The 19,469-nt window shown below is 45.0% G+C and overlaps 6 non-coding genes and 2 pseudogenes across 6 annotated transcripts; all 8 read left to right on the top strand.

Moving 5' to 3' along the window:
• Nucleotides 1-203: 203 nt before the first annotated feature.
• LOC130334866 (U2 spliceosomal RNA) lies at nt 204-394 on the top strand. The gene has a single exon (XR_008876593.1). It is a non-coding gene; the product is annotated as a U2 spliceosomal RNA (small nuclear RNA).
• A 2,084-nt stretch (nt 395-2,478) lies between these two features.
• Nucleotides 2,479-2,669, top strand: LOC130334865 (U2 spliceosomal RNA). Its single transcript, XR_008876592.1, has one exon. It is a non-coding gene; the product is annotated as a U2 spliceosomal RNA (small nuclear RNA).
• A 2,088-nt stretch (nt 2,670-4,757) lies between these two features.
• LOC130334864 (U2 spliceosomal RNA) lies at nt 4,758-4,948 on the top strand. The gene has a single exon (XR_008876591.1). It is a non-coding gene; the product is annotated as a U2 spliceosomal RNA (small nuclear RNA).
• Nucleotides 4,949-7,040: 2,092 nt separating this feature from the next.
• On the top strand, nt 7,041-7,231 carry LOC130334862 (U2 spliceosomal RNA). Its single transcript, XR_008876589.1, has one exon. It is a non-coding gene; the product is annotated as a U2 spliceosomal RNA (small nuclear RNA).
• A 2,097-nt stretch (nt 7,232-9,328) lies between these two features.
• Nucleotides 9,329-9,519, top strand: LOC130334861 (U2 spliceosomal RNA). The gene has a single exon (XR_008876588.1). It is a non-coding gene; the product is annotated as a U2 spliceosomal RNA (small nuclear RNA).
• Nucleotides 9,520-11,601: 2,082 nt separating this feature from the next.
• On the top strand, nt 11,602-11,792 carry LOC130334860 (U2 spliceosomal RNA). The gene has a single exon (XR_008876587.1). It is a non-coding gene; the product is annotated as a U2 spliceosomal RNA (small nuclear RNA).
• A 2,092-nt stretch (nt 11,793-13,884) lies between these two features.
• LOC130334845 (U2 spliceosomal RNA) lies at nt 13,885-14,017 on the top strand (annotated as a pseudogene).
• A 5,026-nt stretch (nt 14,018-19,043) lies between these two features.
• Nucleotides 19,044-19,247, top strand: LOC130334833 (U2 spliceosomal RNA; annotated as a pseudogene).
• The last annotated feature ends 222 nt before the right edge of the window (nt 19,248-19,469 follow it).

The raw sequence follows: 19,469 nt of genomic DNA, 5'->3' as shown, positions 1-19,469 counted from the left end.
TAAAAAGGCCCCGTGGGAGTGCAATGGGCCCCTGTCTTGCTGCTTAGCAATAATGGTATGGGTTTAGGTTCTGCTGTGTGTACTGGTGGTTGACTGCCCCCCAGCCCAGAGTGTGCATGGAAAATTGTCTGGCAGCCTCCCTGACAGCAAGCAGTGATAGTGCCCATGAAGGGGACCTTGTTGGGCCCGCCCCTTTCACGGTTATCGCTTCTCGGCCTTTTGGCTAAGATCAAGTGTAGTATCTGTTCTTATCAGTTTAATATCTGATACGTCCCCTATCTGGGGACCATATATTAAATGGATTTTTGAGAACGGGGGCCGATTTCGAAGCTTGCTTCCGTCGCCCTATGCATTGACCCGATATGGCAGTATCTTCGGGTACAGTGCACCACCCCCTTACAGGGTTAAAAAGAAAGATTCCTACTTTCATTGCTACCTGCTTGCTGGCTAGCCAGCTAGCCAGCCCTGTGGGCCTTGCTGCTGCTGCAGCCAAAAAACAAAAGGTGGTGCTGCTGCTGCTTCTGCTGCTTCTGCTTCTGCTTGTGTCTGGCCCCTGTTGGAGCGTCCAGGCACAGGACTTCTGCTGCTGCTGACTAAATGGCCTCCTTAATTGGATCATTTGAGTAGCCAGCACACCTGTGCAGGTAGGGCATGACATGATAGGCAGCTGCCTTGATAGCGGGTGGGTGCTGAATGTTCCTAATTGACAAAATAAGATTAATGCTTATGAAGAAATATAAAATCTCATCCCTTCCCCAATATCGCGCCACACCCCTACCCCTTAATTCCCTGGTTGAACTTGATGGACATATGTCTTTTTTCGACCGTACTAACTATGTAACTATGTAACATAACATGGGGGGGGGGGTCTCCTGGCTGTTCACACAGGTGTGTCATTGCTGTACATTGACCATGCATTGCTTCTGTGGTATTGCAAAGGCAAAGACAAATGCTTCCAGCCATCCATTGCACTAATGGATTGGTCATCAGCTGGCTGTCTATGTCCCGCATCAATATAGACCAAAGTACAGAGGGTTAGGCTATGCTATTGTGCACCTACCTGATGCATCAGAAGGTGCGAGGCCCTTGCTAAATTCTGTGCACAGACTTTGAGATCTATGCTTTAGACTGTATCTAAACCTGCTCCAACATGGACTGACATTCTGGCCTACTTTCAGCCGATGCGACTTGTCTGTCGCTGAACAGTCGCTTTTTATGTATTCAGCACCTATGTATAATGTTGTAAAAATGCTCTAGAAGCTAAAGTCGCAGAAATGTCACACATATTTGGCCTGCAACTTTCTGTGCGACAAATTCAGACAGGAAAAATCAGTATAAATCCTTAGAAAATTATCCCCCAGTGTCTCCATCTGCTGGCGGTATTGAATAAGCATTGCTGCACTGATGGGGTATGCATTAGACGAAAAAAAAGAAGAAAAAGAAGAATAATACGCCCAGAAAAGAGGCGAAAAGGAGAAAAACGTAAAAAAACGTGAAAAAAAAGTAAGAGGAAGAGAAGGGAAAAAAAGGTGGAAATGGGTTTAAAAGTGATTTCGGCGGAGAAATATATATATATATATATATATATATATATATATATATATATGCGCACACACACACATAGATATAAACGTATTCTCCGTTGAGATATTGCAGCCGCTGCTGTGTCCAGGCCCAGGAGCCTTAGCACTGTGCTGTGATGTCACTCAATACCACTGACATCACTAGGTGTAAACAACATCTCTCCTTTGCTGTGTATGTGACTATGGAGCTGTTTGGTGATGTCGTCTATTACGGCCTTCATAGAAGCAACAGGAGATTGTTGCATCCATCTTGAACCCTCAGAACTACAGTGCTATGATGTCACTCACTTCCACAGGCCTTGCAGAGTGTAAACAACAACAACCCAGCTTTGTTGTGTATGTAACCATAGGGATTTGTGATGTCACCTAGAACCTTCACAGCAGCGACAGCTTTATGAGGAGCATCAGCACTGCTCTGCCTGAGCAGAACCATCACCGCCATAGGTTGTCAAATAACCCGGATTTAACCCACACAGGTAAGTCCAATGGGGTGCAGGCATGTCCTCTATGCTTACAGCTTCCCGTGGGTGTTGGTTTGATACCGTTTGGGGACAGCCAAGGAGGCATCTGCAGGCAACAAAGGTAGGTGTGTGCTTGTGTGTGTGTTTCCTATGCAGATCCTAAGCCCAGTGTCACATGCAAGTAGGAGGAGTAAGAAGGGTTCCTGGCAAATCCGGGTTATGGATTGCATTTAAAAAGGCCCCGTGGGAGTGCAATGGGCCCCTGTCTTGCTGCTTAGCAATAATGGTATGGGTTTAGGTTCTGCTGTGTGTACTGGTGGTTGACTGCCCCCCAGCCCAGAGTGTGCATGGAAAATTGTCTGGCAGCCTCCCTGACAGCAAGCAGTGATAGTGCCCATGAAGGGGACCTTGTTGGGCCCGCCCCTTTCACGGTTATCGCTTCTCGGCCTTTTGGCTAAGATCAAGTGTAGTATCTGTTCTTATCAGTTTAATATCTGATACGTCCCCTATCTGGGGACCATATATTAAATGGATTTTTGAGAACGGGGGCCGATTTCGAAGCTTGCTTCCGTCGCCCTATGCATTGACCCGATATGGCAGTATCTTCGGGTACAGTGCACCACCCCCTTACAGGGTTAAAAAGAAAGATTCCTACTTTCATTGCTACCTGCTTGCTGGCTAGCCAGCTAGCCAGCCCTGTGGGCCTTGCTGCTGCTGCAGCCAAAAAACAAAAGGTGGTGCTGCTGCTGCTTCTGCTGCTTCTGCTTCTGCTTGTGTCTGGCCCCTGTTGGAGCGTCCAGGCACAGGACTTCTGCTGCTGCTGACTAAATGGCCTCCTTAATTGGATCATTTGAGTAGCCAGCACACCTGTGCAGGTAGGGCATGACATGATAGGCAGCTGCCTTGATAGCGGGTGGGTGCTGAATGTTCCTAATTGACAAAATAAGATTAATGCTTATGAAGAAATATAAAATCTCATCCCTTCCCCAATATCGCGCCACACCCCTACCCCTTAATTCCCTGGTTGAACTTGATGGACATATGTCTTTTTTCGACCGTACTAACTATGTAACTATGTAACATAACATGGGGGGGGGGGTCTCCTGGCTGTTCACACAGGTGTGTCATTGCTGTACATTGACCATGCATTGCTTCTGTGGTATTGCAAAGGCAAAGACAAATGCTTCCAGCCATCCATTGCACTAATGGATTGGTCATCAGCTGGCTGTCTATGTCCCGCATCAATATAGACCAAAGTACAGAGGGTTAGGCTATGCTATTGTGCACCTACCTGATGCATCAGAAGGTGCGAGGCCCTTGCTAAATTCTGTGCACAGACTTTGAGATCTATGCTTTAGACTGTATCTAAACCTGCTCCAACATGGACTGACATTCTGGCCTACTTTCAGCCGATGCGACTTGTCTGTCGCTGAACAGTCGCTTTTTATGTATTCAGCACCTATGTATAATGTTGTAAAAATGCTCTAGAAGCTAAAGTCGCAGAAATGTCACACATATTTGGCCTGCAACTTTCTGTGCGACAAATTCAGACAGGAAAAATCAGTATAAATCCTTAGAAAATTATCCCCCAGTGTCTCCATCTGCTGGCGGTATTGAATAAGCATTGCTGCACTGATGGGGTATGCATTAGACGAAAAAAAAGAAGAAAAAGAAGAATAATACGCCCAGAAAAGAGGCGAAAAGGAGAAAAACGTAAAAAAACGTGAAAAAAAAGTAAGAGGAAGAGAAGGGAAAAAAAGGTGGAAATGGGTTTAAAAGTGATTTCGGCGGAGAAATATATATATATATATATATATATATATATATATATATATATATATGCGCACACACACACATAGATATAAACGTATTCTCCGTTGAGATATTGCAGCCGCTGCTGTGTCCAGGCCCAGGAGCCTTAGCACTGTGCTGTGATGTCACTCAATACCACTGACATCACTAGGTGTAAACAACATCTCTCCTTTGCTGTGTATGTGACTATGGAGCTGTTTGGTGATGTCGTCTATTACGGCCTTCATAGAAGCAACAGGAGATTGTTGCATCCATCTTGAACCCTCAGAACTACAGTGCTATGATGTCACTCACTTCCACAGGCCTTGCAGAGTGTAAACAACAACAACCCAGCTTTGTTGTGTATGTAACCATAGGGATTTGTGATGTCACCTAGAACCTTCACAGCAGCGACAGCTTTATGAGGAGCATCAGCACTGCTCTGCCTGAGCAGAACCATCACCGCCATAGGTTGTCAAATAACCCGGATTTAACCCACACAGGTAAGTCCAATGGGGTGCAGGCATGTCCTCTATGCTTACAGCTTCCCGTGGGTGTTGGTTTGATACCGTTTGGGGACAGCCAAGGAGGCATCTGCAGGCAACAAAGGTAGGTGTGTGCTTGTGTGTGTGTTTCCTATGCAGATCCTAAGCCCAGTGTCACATGCAAGTAGGAGGAGTAAGAAGGGTTCCTGGCAAATCCGGGTTATGGATTGCATTTAAAAAGGCCCCGTGGGAGTGCAATGGGCCCCTGTCTTGCTGCTTAGCAATAATGGTATGGGTTTAGGTTCTGCTGTGTGTACTGGTGGTTGACTGCCCCCCAGCCCAGAGTGTGCATGGAAAATTGTCTGGCAGCCTCCCTGACAGCAAGCAGTGATAGTGCCCATGAAGGGGACCTTGTTGGGCCCGCCCCTTTCACGGTTATCGCTTCTCGGCCTTTTGGCTAAGATCAAGTGTAGTATCTGTTCTTATCAGTTTAATATCTGATACGTCCCCTATCTGGGGACCATATATTAAATGGATTTTTGAGAACGGGGGCCGATTTCGAAGCTTGCTTCCGTCGCCCTATGCATTGACCCGATATGGCAGTATCTTCGGGTACAGTGCACCACCCCCTTACAGGGTTAAAAAGAAAGATTCCTACTTTCATTGCTACCTGCTTGCTGGCTAGCCAGCTAGCCAGCCCTGTGGGCCTTGCTGCTGCTGCAGCCAAAAAACAAAAGGTGGTGCTGCTGCTGCTTCTGCTGCTTCTGCTTCTGCTTGTGTCTGGCCCCTGTTGGAGCGTCCAGGCACAGGACTTCTGCTGCTGCTGACTAAATGGCCTCCTTAATTGGATCATTTGAGTAGCCAGCACACCTGTGCAGGTAGGGCATGACATGATAGGCAGCTGCCTTGATAGCGGGTGGGTGCTGAATGTTCCTAATTGACAAAATAAGATTAATGCTTATGAAGAAATATAAAATCTCATCCCTTCCCCAATATCGCGCCACACCCCTACCCCTTAATTCCCTGGTTGAACTTGATGGACATATGTCTTTTTTCGACCGTACTAACTATGTAACTATGTAACATAACATGGGGGGGGGGGTCTCCTGGCTGTTCACACAGGTGTGTCATTGCTGTACATTGACCATGCATTGCTTCTGTGGTATTGCAAAGGCAAAGACAAATGCTTCCAGCCATCCATTGCACTAATGGATTGGTCATCAGCTGGCTGTCTATGTCCCGCATCAATATAGACCAAAGTACAGAGGGTTAGGCTATGCTATTGTGCACCTACCTGATGCATCAGAAGGTGCGAGGCCCTTGCTAAATTCTGTGCACAGACTTTGAGATCTATGCTTTAGACTGTATCTAAACCTGCTCCAACATGGACTGACATTCTGGCCTACTTTCAGCCGATGCGACTTGTCTGTCGCTGAACAGTCGCTTTTTATGTATTCAGCACCTATGTATAATGTTGTAAAAATGCTCTAGAAGCTAAAGTCGCAGAAATGTCACACATATTTGGCCTGCAACTTTCTGTGCGACAAATTCAGACAGGAAAAATCAGTATAAATCCTTAGAAAATTATCCCCCAGTGTCTCCATCTGCTGGCGGTATTGAATAAGCATTGCTGCACTGATGGGGTATGCATTAGACGAAAAAAAAGAAGAAAAAGAAGAATAATACGCCCAGAAAAGAGGCGAAAAGGAGAAAAACGTAAAAAAACGTGAAAAAAAAGTAAGAGGAAGAGAAGGGAAAAAAAGGTGGAAATGGGTTTAAAAGTGATTTCGGCGGAGAAATATATATATATATATATATATATATATATATATATATATATATATATATGCGCACACACACACATAGATATAAACGTATTCTCCGTTGAGATATTGCAGCCGCTGCTGTGTCCAGGCCCAGGAGCCTTAGCACTGTGCTGTGATGTCACTCAATACCACTGACATCACTAGGTGTAAACAACATCTCTCCTTTGCTGTGTATGTGACTATGGAGCTGTTTGGTGATGTCGTCTATTACGGCCTTCATAGAAGCAACAGGAGATTGTTGCATCCATCTTGAACCCTCAGAACTACAGTGCTATGATGTCACTCACTTCCACAGGCCTTGCAGAGTGTAAACAACAACAACCCAGCTTTGTTGTGTATGTAACCATAGGGATTTGTGATGTCACCTAGAACCTTCACAGCAGCGACAGCTTTATGAGGAGCATCAGCACTGCTCTGCCTGAGCAGAACCATCACCGCCATAGGTTGTCAAATAACCCGGATTTAACCCACACAGGTAAGTCCAATGGGGTGCAGGCATGTCCTCTATGCTTACAGCTTCCCGTGGGTGTTGGTTTGATACCGTTTGGGGACAGCCAAGGAGGCATCTGCAGGCAACAAAGGTAGGTGTGTGCTTGTGTGTGTGTTTCCTATGCAGATCCTAAGCCCAGTGTCACATGCAAGTAGGAGGAGTAAGAAGGGTTCCTGGCAAATCCGGGTTATGGATTGCATTTAAAAAGGCCCCGTGGGAGTGCAATGGGCCCCTGTCTTGCTGCTTAGCAATAATGGTATGGGTTTAGGTTCTGCTGTGTGTACTGGTGGTTGACTGCCCCCCAGCCCAGAGTGTGCATGGAAAATTGTCTGGCAGCCTCCCTGACAGCAAGCAGTGATAGTGCCCATGAAGGGGACCTTGTTGGGCCCGCCCCTTTCACGGTTATCGCTTCTCGGCCTTTTGGCTAAGATCAAGTGTAGTATCTGTTCTTATCAGTTTAATATCTGATACGTCCCCTATCTGGGGACCATATATTAAATGGATTTTTGAGAACGGGGGCCGATTTCGAAGCTTGCTTCCGTCGCCCTATGCATTGACCCGATATGGCAGTATCTTCGGGTACAGTGCACCACCCCCTTACAGGGTTAAAAAGAAAGATTCCTACTTTCATTGCTACCTGCTTGCTGGCTAGCCAGCTAGCCAGCCCTGTGGGCCTTGCTGCTGCTGCAGCCAAAAAACAAAAGGTGGTGCTGCTGCTGCTTCTGCTGCTTCTGCTTCTGCTTGTGTCTGGCCCCTGTTGGAGCGTCCAGGCACAGGACTTCTGCTGCTGCTGACTAAATGGCCTCCTTAATTGGATCATTTGAGTAGCCAGCACACCTGTGCAGGTAGGGCATGACATGATAGGCAGCTGCCTTGATAGCGGGTGGGTGCTGAATGTTCCTAATTGACAAAATAAGATTAATGCTTATGAAGAAATATAAAATCTCATCCCTTCCCCAATATCGCGCCACACCCCTACCCCTTAATTCCCTGGTTGAACTTGATGGACATATGTCTTTTTTCGACCGTACTAACTATGTAACTATGTAACATAACATGGGGGGGGGGGTCTCCTGGCTGTTCACACAGGTGTGTCATTGCTGTACATTGACCATGCATTGCTTCTGTGGTATTGCAAAGGCAAAGACAAATGCTTCCAGCCATCCATTGCACTAATGGATTGGTCATCAGCTGGCTGTCTATGTCCCGCATCAATATAGACCAAAGTACAGAGGGTTAGGCTATGCTATTGTGCACCTACCTGATGCATCAGAAGGTGCGAGGCCCTTGCTAAATTCTGTGCACAGACTTTGAGATCTATGCTTTAGACTGTATCTAAACCTGCTCCAACATGGACTGACATTCTGGCCTACTTTCAGCCGATGCGACTTGTCTGTCGCTGAACAGTCGCTTTTTATGTATTCAGCACCTATGTATAATGTTGTAAAAATGCTCTAGAAGCTAAAGTCGCAGAAATGTCACACATATTTGGCCTGCAACTTTCTGTGCGACAAATTCAGACAGGAAAAATCAGTATAAATCCTTAGAAAATTATCCCCCAGTGTCTCCATCTGCTGGCGGTATTGAATAAGCATTGCTGCACTGATGGGGTATGCATTAGACGAAAAAAAAGAAGAAAAAGAAGAATAATACGCCCAGAAAAGAGGCGAAAAGGAGAAAAACGTAAAAAAACGTGAAAAAAAAGTAAGAGGAAGAGAAGGGAAAAAAAGGTGGAAATGGGTTTAAAAGTGATTTCGGCGGAGAAATATATATATATATATATATATATATATATATATATATATATATATATGCGCACACACCACACACACACATAGATATAAACGTATTCTCCGTTGAGATATTGCAGCCGCTGCTGTGTCCAGGCCCAGGAGCCTTAGCACTGTGCTGTGATGTCACTCAATACCACTGACATCACTAGGTGTAAACAACATCTCTCCTTTGCTGTGTATGTGACTATGGAGCTGTTTGGTGATGTCGTCTATTACGGCCTTCATAGAAGCAACAGGAGATTGTTGCATCCATCTTGAACCCTCAGAACTACAGTGCTATGATGTCACTCACTTCCACAGGCCTTGCAGAGTGTAAACAACAACAACCCAGCTTTGTTGTGTATGTAACCATAGGGATTTGTGATGTCACCTAGAACCTTCACAGCAGCGACAGCTTTATGAGGAGCATCAGCACTGCTCTGCCTGAGCAGAACCATCACCGCCATAGGTTGTCAAATAACCCGGATTTAACCCACACAGGTAAGTCCAATGGGGTGCAGGCATGTCCTCTATGCTTACAGCTTCCCGTGGGTGTTGGTTTGATACCGTTTGGGGACAGCCAAGGAGGCATCTGCAGGCAACAAAGGTAGGTGTGTGCTTGTGTGTGTGTTTCCTATGCAGATCCTAAGCCCAGTGTCACATGCAAGTAGGAGGAGTAAGAAGGGTTCCTGGCAAATCCGGGTTATGGATTGCATTTAAAAAGGCCCCGTGGGAGTGCAATGGGCCCCTGTCTTGCTGCTTAGCAATAATGGTATGGGTTTAGGTTCTGCTGTGTGTACTGGTGGTTGACTGCCCCCCAGCCCAGAGTGTGCATGGAAAATTGTCTGGCAGCCTCCCTGACAGCAAGCAGTGATAGTGCCCATGAAGGGGACCTTGTTGGGCCCGCCCCTTTCACGGTTATCGCTTCTCGGCCTTTTGGCTAAGATCAAGTGTAGTATCTGTTCTTATCAGTTTAATATCTGATACGTCCCCTATCTGGGGACCATATATTAAATGGATTTTTGAGAACGGGGGCCGATTTCGAAGCTTGCTTCCGTCGCCCTATGCATTGACCCGATATGGCAGTATCTTCGGGTACAGTGCACCACCCCCTTACAGGGTTAAAAAGAAAGATTCCTACTTTCATTGCTACCTGCTTGCTGGCTAGCCAGCTAGCCAGCCCTGTGGGCCTTGCTGCTGCTGCAGCCAAAAAACAAAAGGTGGTGCTGCTGCTGCTTCTGCTGCTTCTGCTTCTGCTTGTGTCTGGCCCCTGTTGGAGCGTCCAGGCACAGGACTTCTGCTGCTGCTGACTAAATGGCCTCCTTAATTGGATCATTTGAGTAGCCAGCACACCTGTGCAGGTAGGGCATGACATGATAGGCAGCTGCCTTGATAGCGGGTGGGTGCTGAATGTTCCTAATTGACAAAATAAGATTAATGCTTATGAAGAAATATAAAATCTCATCCCTTCCCCAATATCGCGCCACACCCCTACCCCTTAATTCCCTGGTTGAACTTGATGGACATATGTCTTTTTTCGACCGTACTAACTATGTAACTATGTAACATAACATGGGGGGGGGGGTCTCCTGGCTGTTCACACAGGTGTGTCATTGCTGTACATTGACCATGCATTGCTTCTGTGGTATTGCAAAGGCAAAGACAAATGCTTCCAGCCATCCATTGCACTAATGGATTGGTCATCAGCTGGCTGTCTATGTCCCGCATCAATATAGACCAAAGTACAGAGGGTTAGGCTATGCTATTGTGCACCTACCTGATGCATCAGAAGGTGCGAGGCCCTTGCTAAATTCTGTGCACAGACTTTGAGATCTATGCTTTAGACTGTATCTAAACCTGCTCCAACATGGACTGACATTCTGGCCTACTTTCAGCCGATGCGACTTGTCTGTCGCTGAACAGTCGCTTTTTATGTATTCAGCACCTATGTATAATGTTGTAAAAATGCTCTAGAAGCTAAAGTCGCAGAAATGTCACACATATTTGGCCTGCAACTTTCTGTGCGACAAATTCAGACAGGAAAAATCAGTATAAATCCTTAGAAAATTATCCCCCAGTGTCTCCATCTGCTGGCGGTATTGAATAAGCATTGCTGCACTGATGGGGTATGCATTAGACGAAAAAAAAGAAGAAAAAGAAGAATAATACGCCCAGAAAAGAGGCGAAAAGGAGAAAAACGTAAAAAAACGTGAAAAAAAAGTAAGAGGAAGAGAAGGGAAAAAAAGGTGGAAATGGGTTTAAAAGTGATTTCGGCGGAGAAATATATATATATATATATATATATATATATATATATATATGCGCACACACACACATAGATATAAACGTATTCTCCGTTGAGATATTGCAGCCGCTGCTGTGTCCAGGCCCAGGAGCCTTAGCACTGTGCTGTGATGTCACTCAATACCACTGACATCACTAGGTGTAAACAACATCTCTCCTTTGCTGTGTATGTGACTATGGAGCTGTTTGGTGATGTCGTCTATTACGGCCTTCATAGAAGCAACAGGAGATTGTTGCATCCATCTTGAACCCTCAGAACTACAGTGCTATGATGTCACTCACTTCCACAGGCCTTGCAGAGTGTAAACAACAACAACCCAGCTTTGTTGTGTATGTAACCATAGGGATTTGTGATGTCACCTAGAACCTTCACAGCAGCGACAGCTTTATGAGGAGCATCAGCACTGCTCTGCCTGAGCAGAACCATCACCGCCATAGGTTGTCAAATAACCCGGATTTAACCCACACAGGTAAGTCCAATGGGGTGCAGGCATGTCCTCTATGCTTACAGCTTCCCGTGGGTGTTGGTTTGATACCGTTTGGGGACAGCCAAGGAGGCATCTGCAGGCAACAAAGGTAGGTGTGTGCTTGTGTGTGTGTTTCCTATGCAGATCCTAAGCCCAGTGTCACATGCAAGTAGGAGGAGTAAGAAGGGTTCCTGGCAAATCCGGGTTATGGATTGCATTTAAAAAGGCCCCGTGGGAGTGCAATGGGCCCCTGTCTTGCTGCTTAGCAATAATGGTATGGGTTTAGGTTCTGCTGTGTGTACTGGTGGTTGACTGCCCCCCAGCCCAGAGTGTGCATGGAAAATTGTCTGGCAGCCTCCCTGACAGCAAGCAGTGATAGTGCCCATGAAGGGGACCTTGTTGGGCCCGCCCCTTTCACGGTTATCGCTTCTCGGCCTTTTGGCTAAGATCAAGTGTAGTATCTGTTCTTATCAGTTTAATATCTGATACGTCCCCTATCTGGGGACCATATATTAAATGGATTTTTGAGAACGGGGGCCGATTTCGAAGCTTGCTTCCGTCGCCCTATGCATTGACCCGATATGGCAGTATCTTCGGGTACAGTGCACCACCCCCTTACAGGGTTAAAAAGAAAGATTCCTACTTTCATTGCTACCTGCTTGCTGGCTAGCCAGCTAGCCAGCCCTGTGGGCCTTGCTGCTGCTGCAGCCAAAAAACAAGAGGTGGTGCTGCTTCTGCTGCTTCTGCTGCTTCTGCTTCTGCTTGTGTCTGGCCCCTGTTGGAGCGTCCAGGCACAGGACTTCTGCTGCTGCTGACTAAATGGCCTCCTTAATTGGATCATTTGAGTAGCCAGCACACCTGTGCAGGTAGGGCATGACATGATAGGCAGCTGCCTTGATAGCGGGTGGGTGCTGAATGTTCCTAATTGACAAAATAAGATTAATGCTTATGAAGAAATATAAAATCTCATCCCTTCCCCAATATCGCGCCACACCCCTACCCCTTAATTCCCTGGTTGAACTTGATGGACATATGTCTTTTTTCGACCGTACTAACTATGTAACTATGTAACATAACATGGGGGGGGGGGGTCTCCTGGCTGTTCACACAGGTGTGTCATTGCTGTACATTGACCATGCATTGCTTCTGTGGTATTGCAAAGGCAAAGACAAATGCTTCCAGCCATCCATTGCACTAATGGATTGGTCATCAGCTGGCTGTCTATGTCCCGCATCAATATAGACCAAAGTACAGAGGGTTAGGCTATGCTATTGTGCACCTACCTGATGCATCAGAAGGTGCGAGGCCCTTGCTAAATTCTGTGCACAGACTTTGAGATCTATGCTTTAGACTGTATCTAAACCTGCTCCAACATGGACTGACATTCTGGCCTACTTTCAGCCGATGCGACTTGTCTGTCGCTGAACAGTCGCTTTTTATGTATTCAGCACCTATGTATAATGTTGTAAAAATGCTCTAGAAGCTAAAGTCGCAGAAATGTCACACATATTTGGCCTGCAACTTTCTGTGCGACAAATTCAGACAGGAAAAATCAGTATAAATCCTTAGAAAATTATCCCCCAGTGTCTCCATCTGCTGGCGGTATTGAATAAGCATTGCTGCACTGATGGGGTATGCATTAGACGAAAAAAAAGAAGAAAAAGAAGAATAATACGCCCAGAAAAGAGGCGAAAAGGAGAAAAACGTAAAAAAACGTGAAAAAAAAGTAAGAGGAAGAGAAGGGAAAAAAAGGTGGAAATGGGTTTAAAAGTGATTTCGGCGGAGAAATATATATATATATATATATATATATATATATATATATATATATATGCGCACACACACACATAGATATAAACGTATTCTCCGTTGAGATATTGCAGCCGCTGCTGTGTCCAGGCCCAGGAGCCTTAGCACTGTGCTGTGATGTCACTCAATACCACTGACATCACTAGGTGTAAACAACATCTCTCCTTTGCTGTGTATGTGACTATGGAGCTGTTTGGTGATGTCGTCTATTACGGCCTTCATAGAAGCAACAGGAGATTGTTGCATCCATCTTGAACCCTCAGAACTACAGTGCTATGATGTCACTCACTTCCACAGGCCTTGCAGAGTGTAAACAACAACAACCCAGCTTTGTTGTGTATGTAACCATAGGGATTTGTGATGTCACCTAGAACCTTCACAGCAGCGACAGCTTTATGAGGAGCATCAGCACTGCTCTGCCTGAGCAGAACCATCACCGCCATAGGTTGTCAAATAACCCGGATTTAACCCACACAGGTAAGTCCAATGGGGTGCAGGCATGTCCTCTATGCTTACAGCTTCCCGTGGGTGTTGGTTTGATACCGTTTGGGGACAGCCAAGGAGGCATCTGCAGGCAACAAAGGTAGGTGTGTGCTTGTGTGTGTGTTTCCTATGCAGATCCTAAGCCCAGTGTCACATGCAAGTAGGAGGAGTAAGAAGGGTTCCTGGCAAATCCGGGTTATGGATTGCATTTAAAAAGGCCCCGTGGGAGTGCAATGGGCCCCTGTCTTGCTGCTTAGCAATAATGGTATGGGTTTAGGTTCTGCTGTGTGTACTGGTGGTTGACTGCCCCCCAGCCCAGAGTGTGCATGGAAAATTGTCTGGCAGCCTCCCTGACAGCAAGCAGTGATAGTGCCCATGAAGGGGACCTTGTTGGGCCCGCCCCTTTCACGGTTATCGCTTCTCGGCCTTTTGGCTAAGATCAAGTGTAGTAATACAGGAGATCTGGTCGGAAGGTACTCGGGTACCCCTCTCCTCGGCCTTGTGGGATCGCCCAGGTTTATTGCCTGGGCTTCACCCACTTGTTGCTATTGGGGAGAGGGCCTAGTCCCAGGGTAACGAGTAGCGATCGCCTCTCAAGACCTTCGGGTGGAGAGAGGTTAGAACCATGGATGATGATCCGGATCCAGGTTCTGTGCCGGCATACGCAAGGATCAAAAACACCGTGAGAATCATTCTCACGGATGATACCAAAAGGGCGGACGATTTGAAATTCGTAGTAGAGGACGTGCTCGGAGGAGTTTTCGGAATACAGAAGGGCGAAATATTGGCAATCCAGGACTACCCGAAGCGTAAAATTTTTGATGTGACGTTCACACAAAATGGCATCCACAGAGATTTTGTTACCAGAGCTGCTGCGAGTAAAGACAAAAAGCTTCAGGGTGTCCGGATTATTGAGCACGTTCTAGACGATATTAAGCTGGTGGTAGTAAAGATGTATTCCCCTTTCGCCAACCTACACGATGTTGAGTTGTTTTTACAAGTCTATTTTAGTAAGGTTGAGTGCAGAGGAAAAATCATGAACAGCTGTGGCATCTGGACATCTAAGTGGAGATTTCAGGTTACATGCAAAAAAGATGACAGATTGCCAGGGGGAATACAACTACCACCAGCTCGTTTTAAAATAAATAATATGTGTGGCGACCTCTTTTTTGCGGGGATGCCAAGCTACTGCAGGAAGTGTCACAGATATGGACACACAAAAGAAAACTGTGAAAGTACATGCAAAAAATGTGGTAGCACACAGCACGAGACAGAGAAATGCACAAGAGGAGGGAGGTGCAATTTCTGTCAACAATTCGGTCACCTTTTCTCCTCTTGTCCCCACAGACATAGGACGGAGCAGCAGTGGCAACCCTGGAGGCAGCAAGGACAGCAACCGGGACACCAGCCGAGGCAAGCAGAGCCAGTGATTACCCCCCCACAAGAGGTAAGCAGTGAGATGGAGAAGGAGAAAGACCCCCCTCAGGCAAAAGGAGGGGACCCTAAAGAGCAGAGGATGGCCAAAAAACGTGCAAGTGGTGGAAAAACTGGCCCCCAGGAGCATGCTGGGTTAAGAGAGGAGCGGACGGCGGCCGAATCCGCTCCTCAGCAACCTCTGGCTCAGGGTCCCCCTGAGAGCGATGATCCGGGTGGAGAGGTGAAGGTTAAAAGGCGGAGGGGCTCCAGAAGACTCTATTCGGAGGCGGTCCAGGGGGAGCCGATGGAAGTACCTGCGGATGCAGGGAACCCAAGTGACGTTCCTCCACAGGTCCCCATAGGGGATACCCCCCCTCCTCCCTGCCAGGAGGAGGTTTCAGGGGTGACCGTCTCTGAGGTACCAGAGACGGAACTAAGTGAACACCCGACCCCTATGGAGGGGCAAGAGGTGGAAGAACCCAATGAGTCTGGAGCCCTGATTGCCAGGATGCCCGAGAACAACTATGCCTCAATCATGATGGAGGAGGGGGGTCGGCTGAGTGATGGTGCCTCCTCTCCTGCTTCCTCTATGCGTACAGTTGAGTCAGATTTTGGGGGGTATGAGGCTTCGGAGGGGGAATCAGAGGTGTAAGACGTTTTCTTGTACATTCCCATGGCTGAGTTGTCCGGTCTGTCCTTGAACGTGAGAAGTGTGAGCACCAGAGTAAGAAGGGTTGCCCTATTTAATTACTTGTCGGTTTTTGCTGCTTCCGTCCTTTTCCTGCAGGAATGTGGCATCCCGCACAGATTAAATTATAAAGAATATGAAGATGATTGGGTGCACGGTCCATCAGTCTGGTCTGGATCAAATGAGTCCAGATCAGCAGGGGTCGCCATACTTTTTAAAGGGAACGTTTTAATTGAGAGTTTTAACGAAATTTTACCAGGCAGAATTTTATTGGTCAACGCTTTTATTAATGGTATTAAATGGCAGTTTTTAAATTTTTATGGTTCTCCTGATAAGAATGAAAGAATAAAAATGTTGGAGATTTTACCCCTTTTTATTAACAATTCTAGTCCTCTTGTTTTATCAGGTGATTTTAATTGTATTTTAAGGGGAGAACGCCGTTTTTCGAACGCAGTGAGTAGGAACTATGATAAGACGTCTTTTATGTTAAAAAACTTGATTTTAGATTTTAATCTCACTGATGTTTTTAAAAAATGTAATTTTAACGTACCAGAGGAAGACGGTGTTACCTGGAGCAATGCAAGCTGTAGCTCCAGGATAGATTTTATTTTTTGTTCTTATCAAGTACTGCCTTTTAACTGTGATCTTTTTACCAATGTTTTTTCTGACCATAAATTATTGTATTTTAAAGTTAAAAGTGATTTTAAAAAGAGATCTGGTAGGAATGCCTGGAAGTTAAACGTGTCCCTTTTAGAAGATCCGCAGGTTTTATCAGATTTTATCACCTTTTACAAGGAATGCAGACGAGTAAAAGACCCCAACACTCCCACCAGTATCTGGTGGGAAAAAATGAAACTAAAAATAAAAGAATTTTTTATCCGTGTTGGGGTTAGGAAAGCTAAAGAAAAACGTGAATTTTATAATATCCTAAATACTCGTCTGCAAACCCTGTACAAATTCAGAGCACATGGGATGGAGGTGGAGAAGGAGGTACATGATCTTAAAAAAGAAATAACTAAGTGCCTGGAGCAGAAAGGAAAAGAAATTATCTTTAGGTCTCGAATACAGCATCTTGAGGAAAACGAGACCTGCTCCAGGTATTTTTTTAAGAAAATACATGAAAATAGAAGGTTAATAGAAAACATTGAAGGAGTGAATGATGTACAGGGTATTTTAAAAAAGGTGCAAGAGTTTTATGCGGATCTTTTTAATGTAAAACACATTGATGAATGTTTTATGAATGACTCGTTAAAGGAGATCACCAATTTTTTAGATCCTGTCTCACAGTCTTTTTTATTGCAGAATATTTCAGAGCAGGAGATTTTAGAGACCGTCAAGAGTTTTAAAACAGGTAAAGTGCCTGGGCCGGATGGTATACCCATTGAATTTTATGTTACTTTTTATGGTATTTTAAAAGAAGATTTGTTCTCCCTTTTTACGGAAGTCTTTAAGTCTAAAATCCTCCCAGGCTCATGGAAGAAGGGTGATGTCTCCCTGCTATTCAAAAAGGGAGACCGGTCGGAACTCAAAAACTGGAGACCAATCACCCTTCTGAACTGCGACTATAAAATAATGGCGAAACTGTGTGCTAACCGCTTAAAGAACGTAATCCATAAAATAATTCATACAAACCAAGTCTGTGGGGTGCCTGGGAGGAGTTTATGGGAGAACCTAAACCTTTTAAAGGATGTAATTAGCGACACCAAATTAAGAAAAGGAAAGCTGGCGGTTTTATCCATAGATTTTGAAAAAGCTTTCGACAGGGTGTCACATTTTTATCTTTTTAAGGTTTTAGAGAAAATGGGTATACCTGATGGCTTTTTATTGTCTCTTAGAGCTTTTTATGATAACTGTACTAGTAAAATTTTAGTAAATGGTTTTAAGACACAGGGCGTGATTTTAAATTCCGGAGTGAAGCAGGGGTGTCCCTTGTCCCCACTACTCTTCATTTGCGCAATAGAGCCTCTTTTATGTACAATACGAAAGGATAAGCAGATCCATGGAGTCCCCCTGCCAGGAGGAGGGGGACTAGAGGCGAAGGTAGTGGGGTACATGGACGATGTTGCGGTGTTTTGCAGGGACACCCCATCGCTTCAGAAGACGCTAAAACAGATTCAATATTTTAATTGTGCCTCCGGTTTTAAAGTCAATTTTAACAAAAGTAACATTTTAAACATAGGCGGAATGCCTTTGTATGATGTGCCCGTCCCTGTGTCTGAGTCGGTGCAGATTTTAGGTGTCTCCTTTGACGAGTCTAATAATGGTTTTAATAGCTGGGACTTGGTGGCTCAAAAAATAAATAAGAAAATATGTATGTGGAACATGCGAGAACTTACAATGGAAGGGAAGGTTTTAATTACAAAAATGGTGCTTTTACCTATTTTATTGTATTTAAGTCTGGTTTTCCCACCCCCCGAAATGGTTCTAAAGAAAATAACAAAAGCTTGTTTTACTTTCTTTTGGAGTTCTAAGAGCGAAAAATTAAAGAGACAAATTGTGATAAAACCGAACTCCAGGGGCGGTAAGGATTTTCCAGATTTTAAAGCTTTCCTTTTAATAAAGTTTTTTAGCATGTGTTTTACTACTGTTTTTAAAGATAGCTACTGGTCTTATTTTGTTCGTTTTAATACTGGTTATTTTATGCGGAGGAACGGCTGGTTTTCTACAGTTTTAAGTTGCCCTTATTCTTTGAATTTACCCCCTCAATACATGATTTTAGGAAAAATTTTAAACTTATATAATTTTAAAGGTAAAAGTGTTCAGGATCTGTGCAATAGCAAAAAACTACTAAAGGAAATAAAAGAAACCAGTACCGTGACTCCCATCAAAAATTTTAACGAACAGAAGTGTATACAGATTTGGAAGATGTTGAGTATTAATTATCTTTTTAATTCACAGAAGGACCTGGCCTGGAGCTGCGCACACGAGTGTCTTCCATGCCGGGCATTCCAGCACCGAAGAGGATTATCCAACTCTGCAACCTGCCCGAGGGAGGGATGCCGACAAGAGGAGACCGTGCACCATCTAATATGGACTTGTTTTTACTCGCAGAAAATATGGACAAAGATACTCCCTCTGGTAAAAAGGATAACTGGACTAAAAGACTTAAATATTGCAGTGGTTTTTTATGGTTGCCTGGAATGCCCAACACGGACTCAAGAGACTATTGCATGGAAGATCATAAACTGTGTGAAGGCAGCTCTGTGGAAGGCCAGGAATATTTTATTGTTCAAGCATGAGGTTTTATCTGTGAAGGACATTTTATCTATCTGTTTTTATGAAATGTACCAGTACTATCTTTTAGACAAGAAGAGATTTCCGCTTTTATCTAGAAAATGGTTTTTAAAAGAATGGAATTCTATCTTGTAAAGCCACCAAGTGCCCATTTTATGTTTTAATATGTTGTAAATATGTTATTTATATGTAACTGTATTTATTGACATATTTGCACAACTTTGTTAACATTATTTAATTTTTAATAAAGTTGCCCCCGTAAGGGTAGTCAAGTTAAAAAAAAAATCTGTTCTTATCAGTTTAATATCTGATACGTCCCCTATCTGGGGACCATATATTAAATGGATTTTTGAGAACGGGGGCCGATTTCGAAGCTTGCTTCCGTCGCCCTATGCATTGACCCGATATGGCAGTATCTTCGGGTACAGTGCACCACCCCCTTACAGGGTTAAAAAGAAAGATTCCTACTTTCATTGCTACCTGCTTGCTGGCTAGCCAGCTAGCCAGCCCTGTGGGCCTTGCTGCTGCTGCAGCCAAAAAACAAAAGGTGGTGCTGCTGCTGCTTCTGCTGCTTCTGCTTCTGCTTGTGTCTGGCCCCTGTTGGAGCGTCCAGGCACAGGACTTCTGCTGCTGCTGACTAAATGGCCTCCTTAATTGGAT

This window comes from Hyla sarda, unplaced genomic scaffold (genome assembly GCF_029499605.1).
Source record: "Hyla sarda isolate aHylSar1 unplaced genomic scaffold, aHylSar1.hap1 scaffold_445, whole genome shotgun sequence".
NCBI classification, from domain to species: Eukaryota; Metazoa; Chordata; class Amphibia; order Anura; family Hylidae; genus Hyla; species Hyla sarda.
Note: the sequence above shows the minus strand (reverse complement) of the source record. Positions and strands in the feature narration are given on the sequence as shown.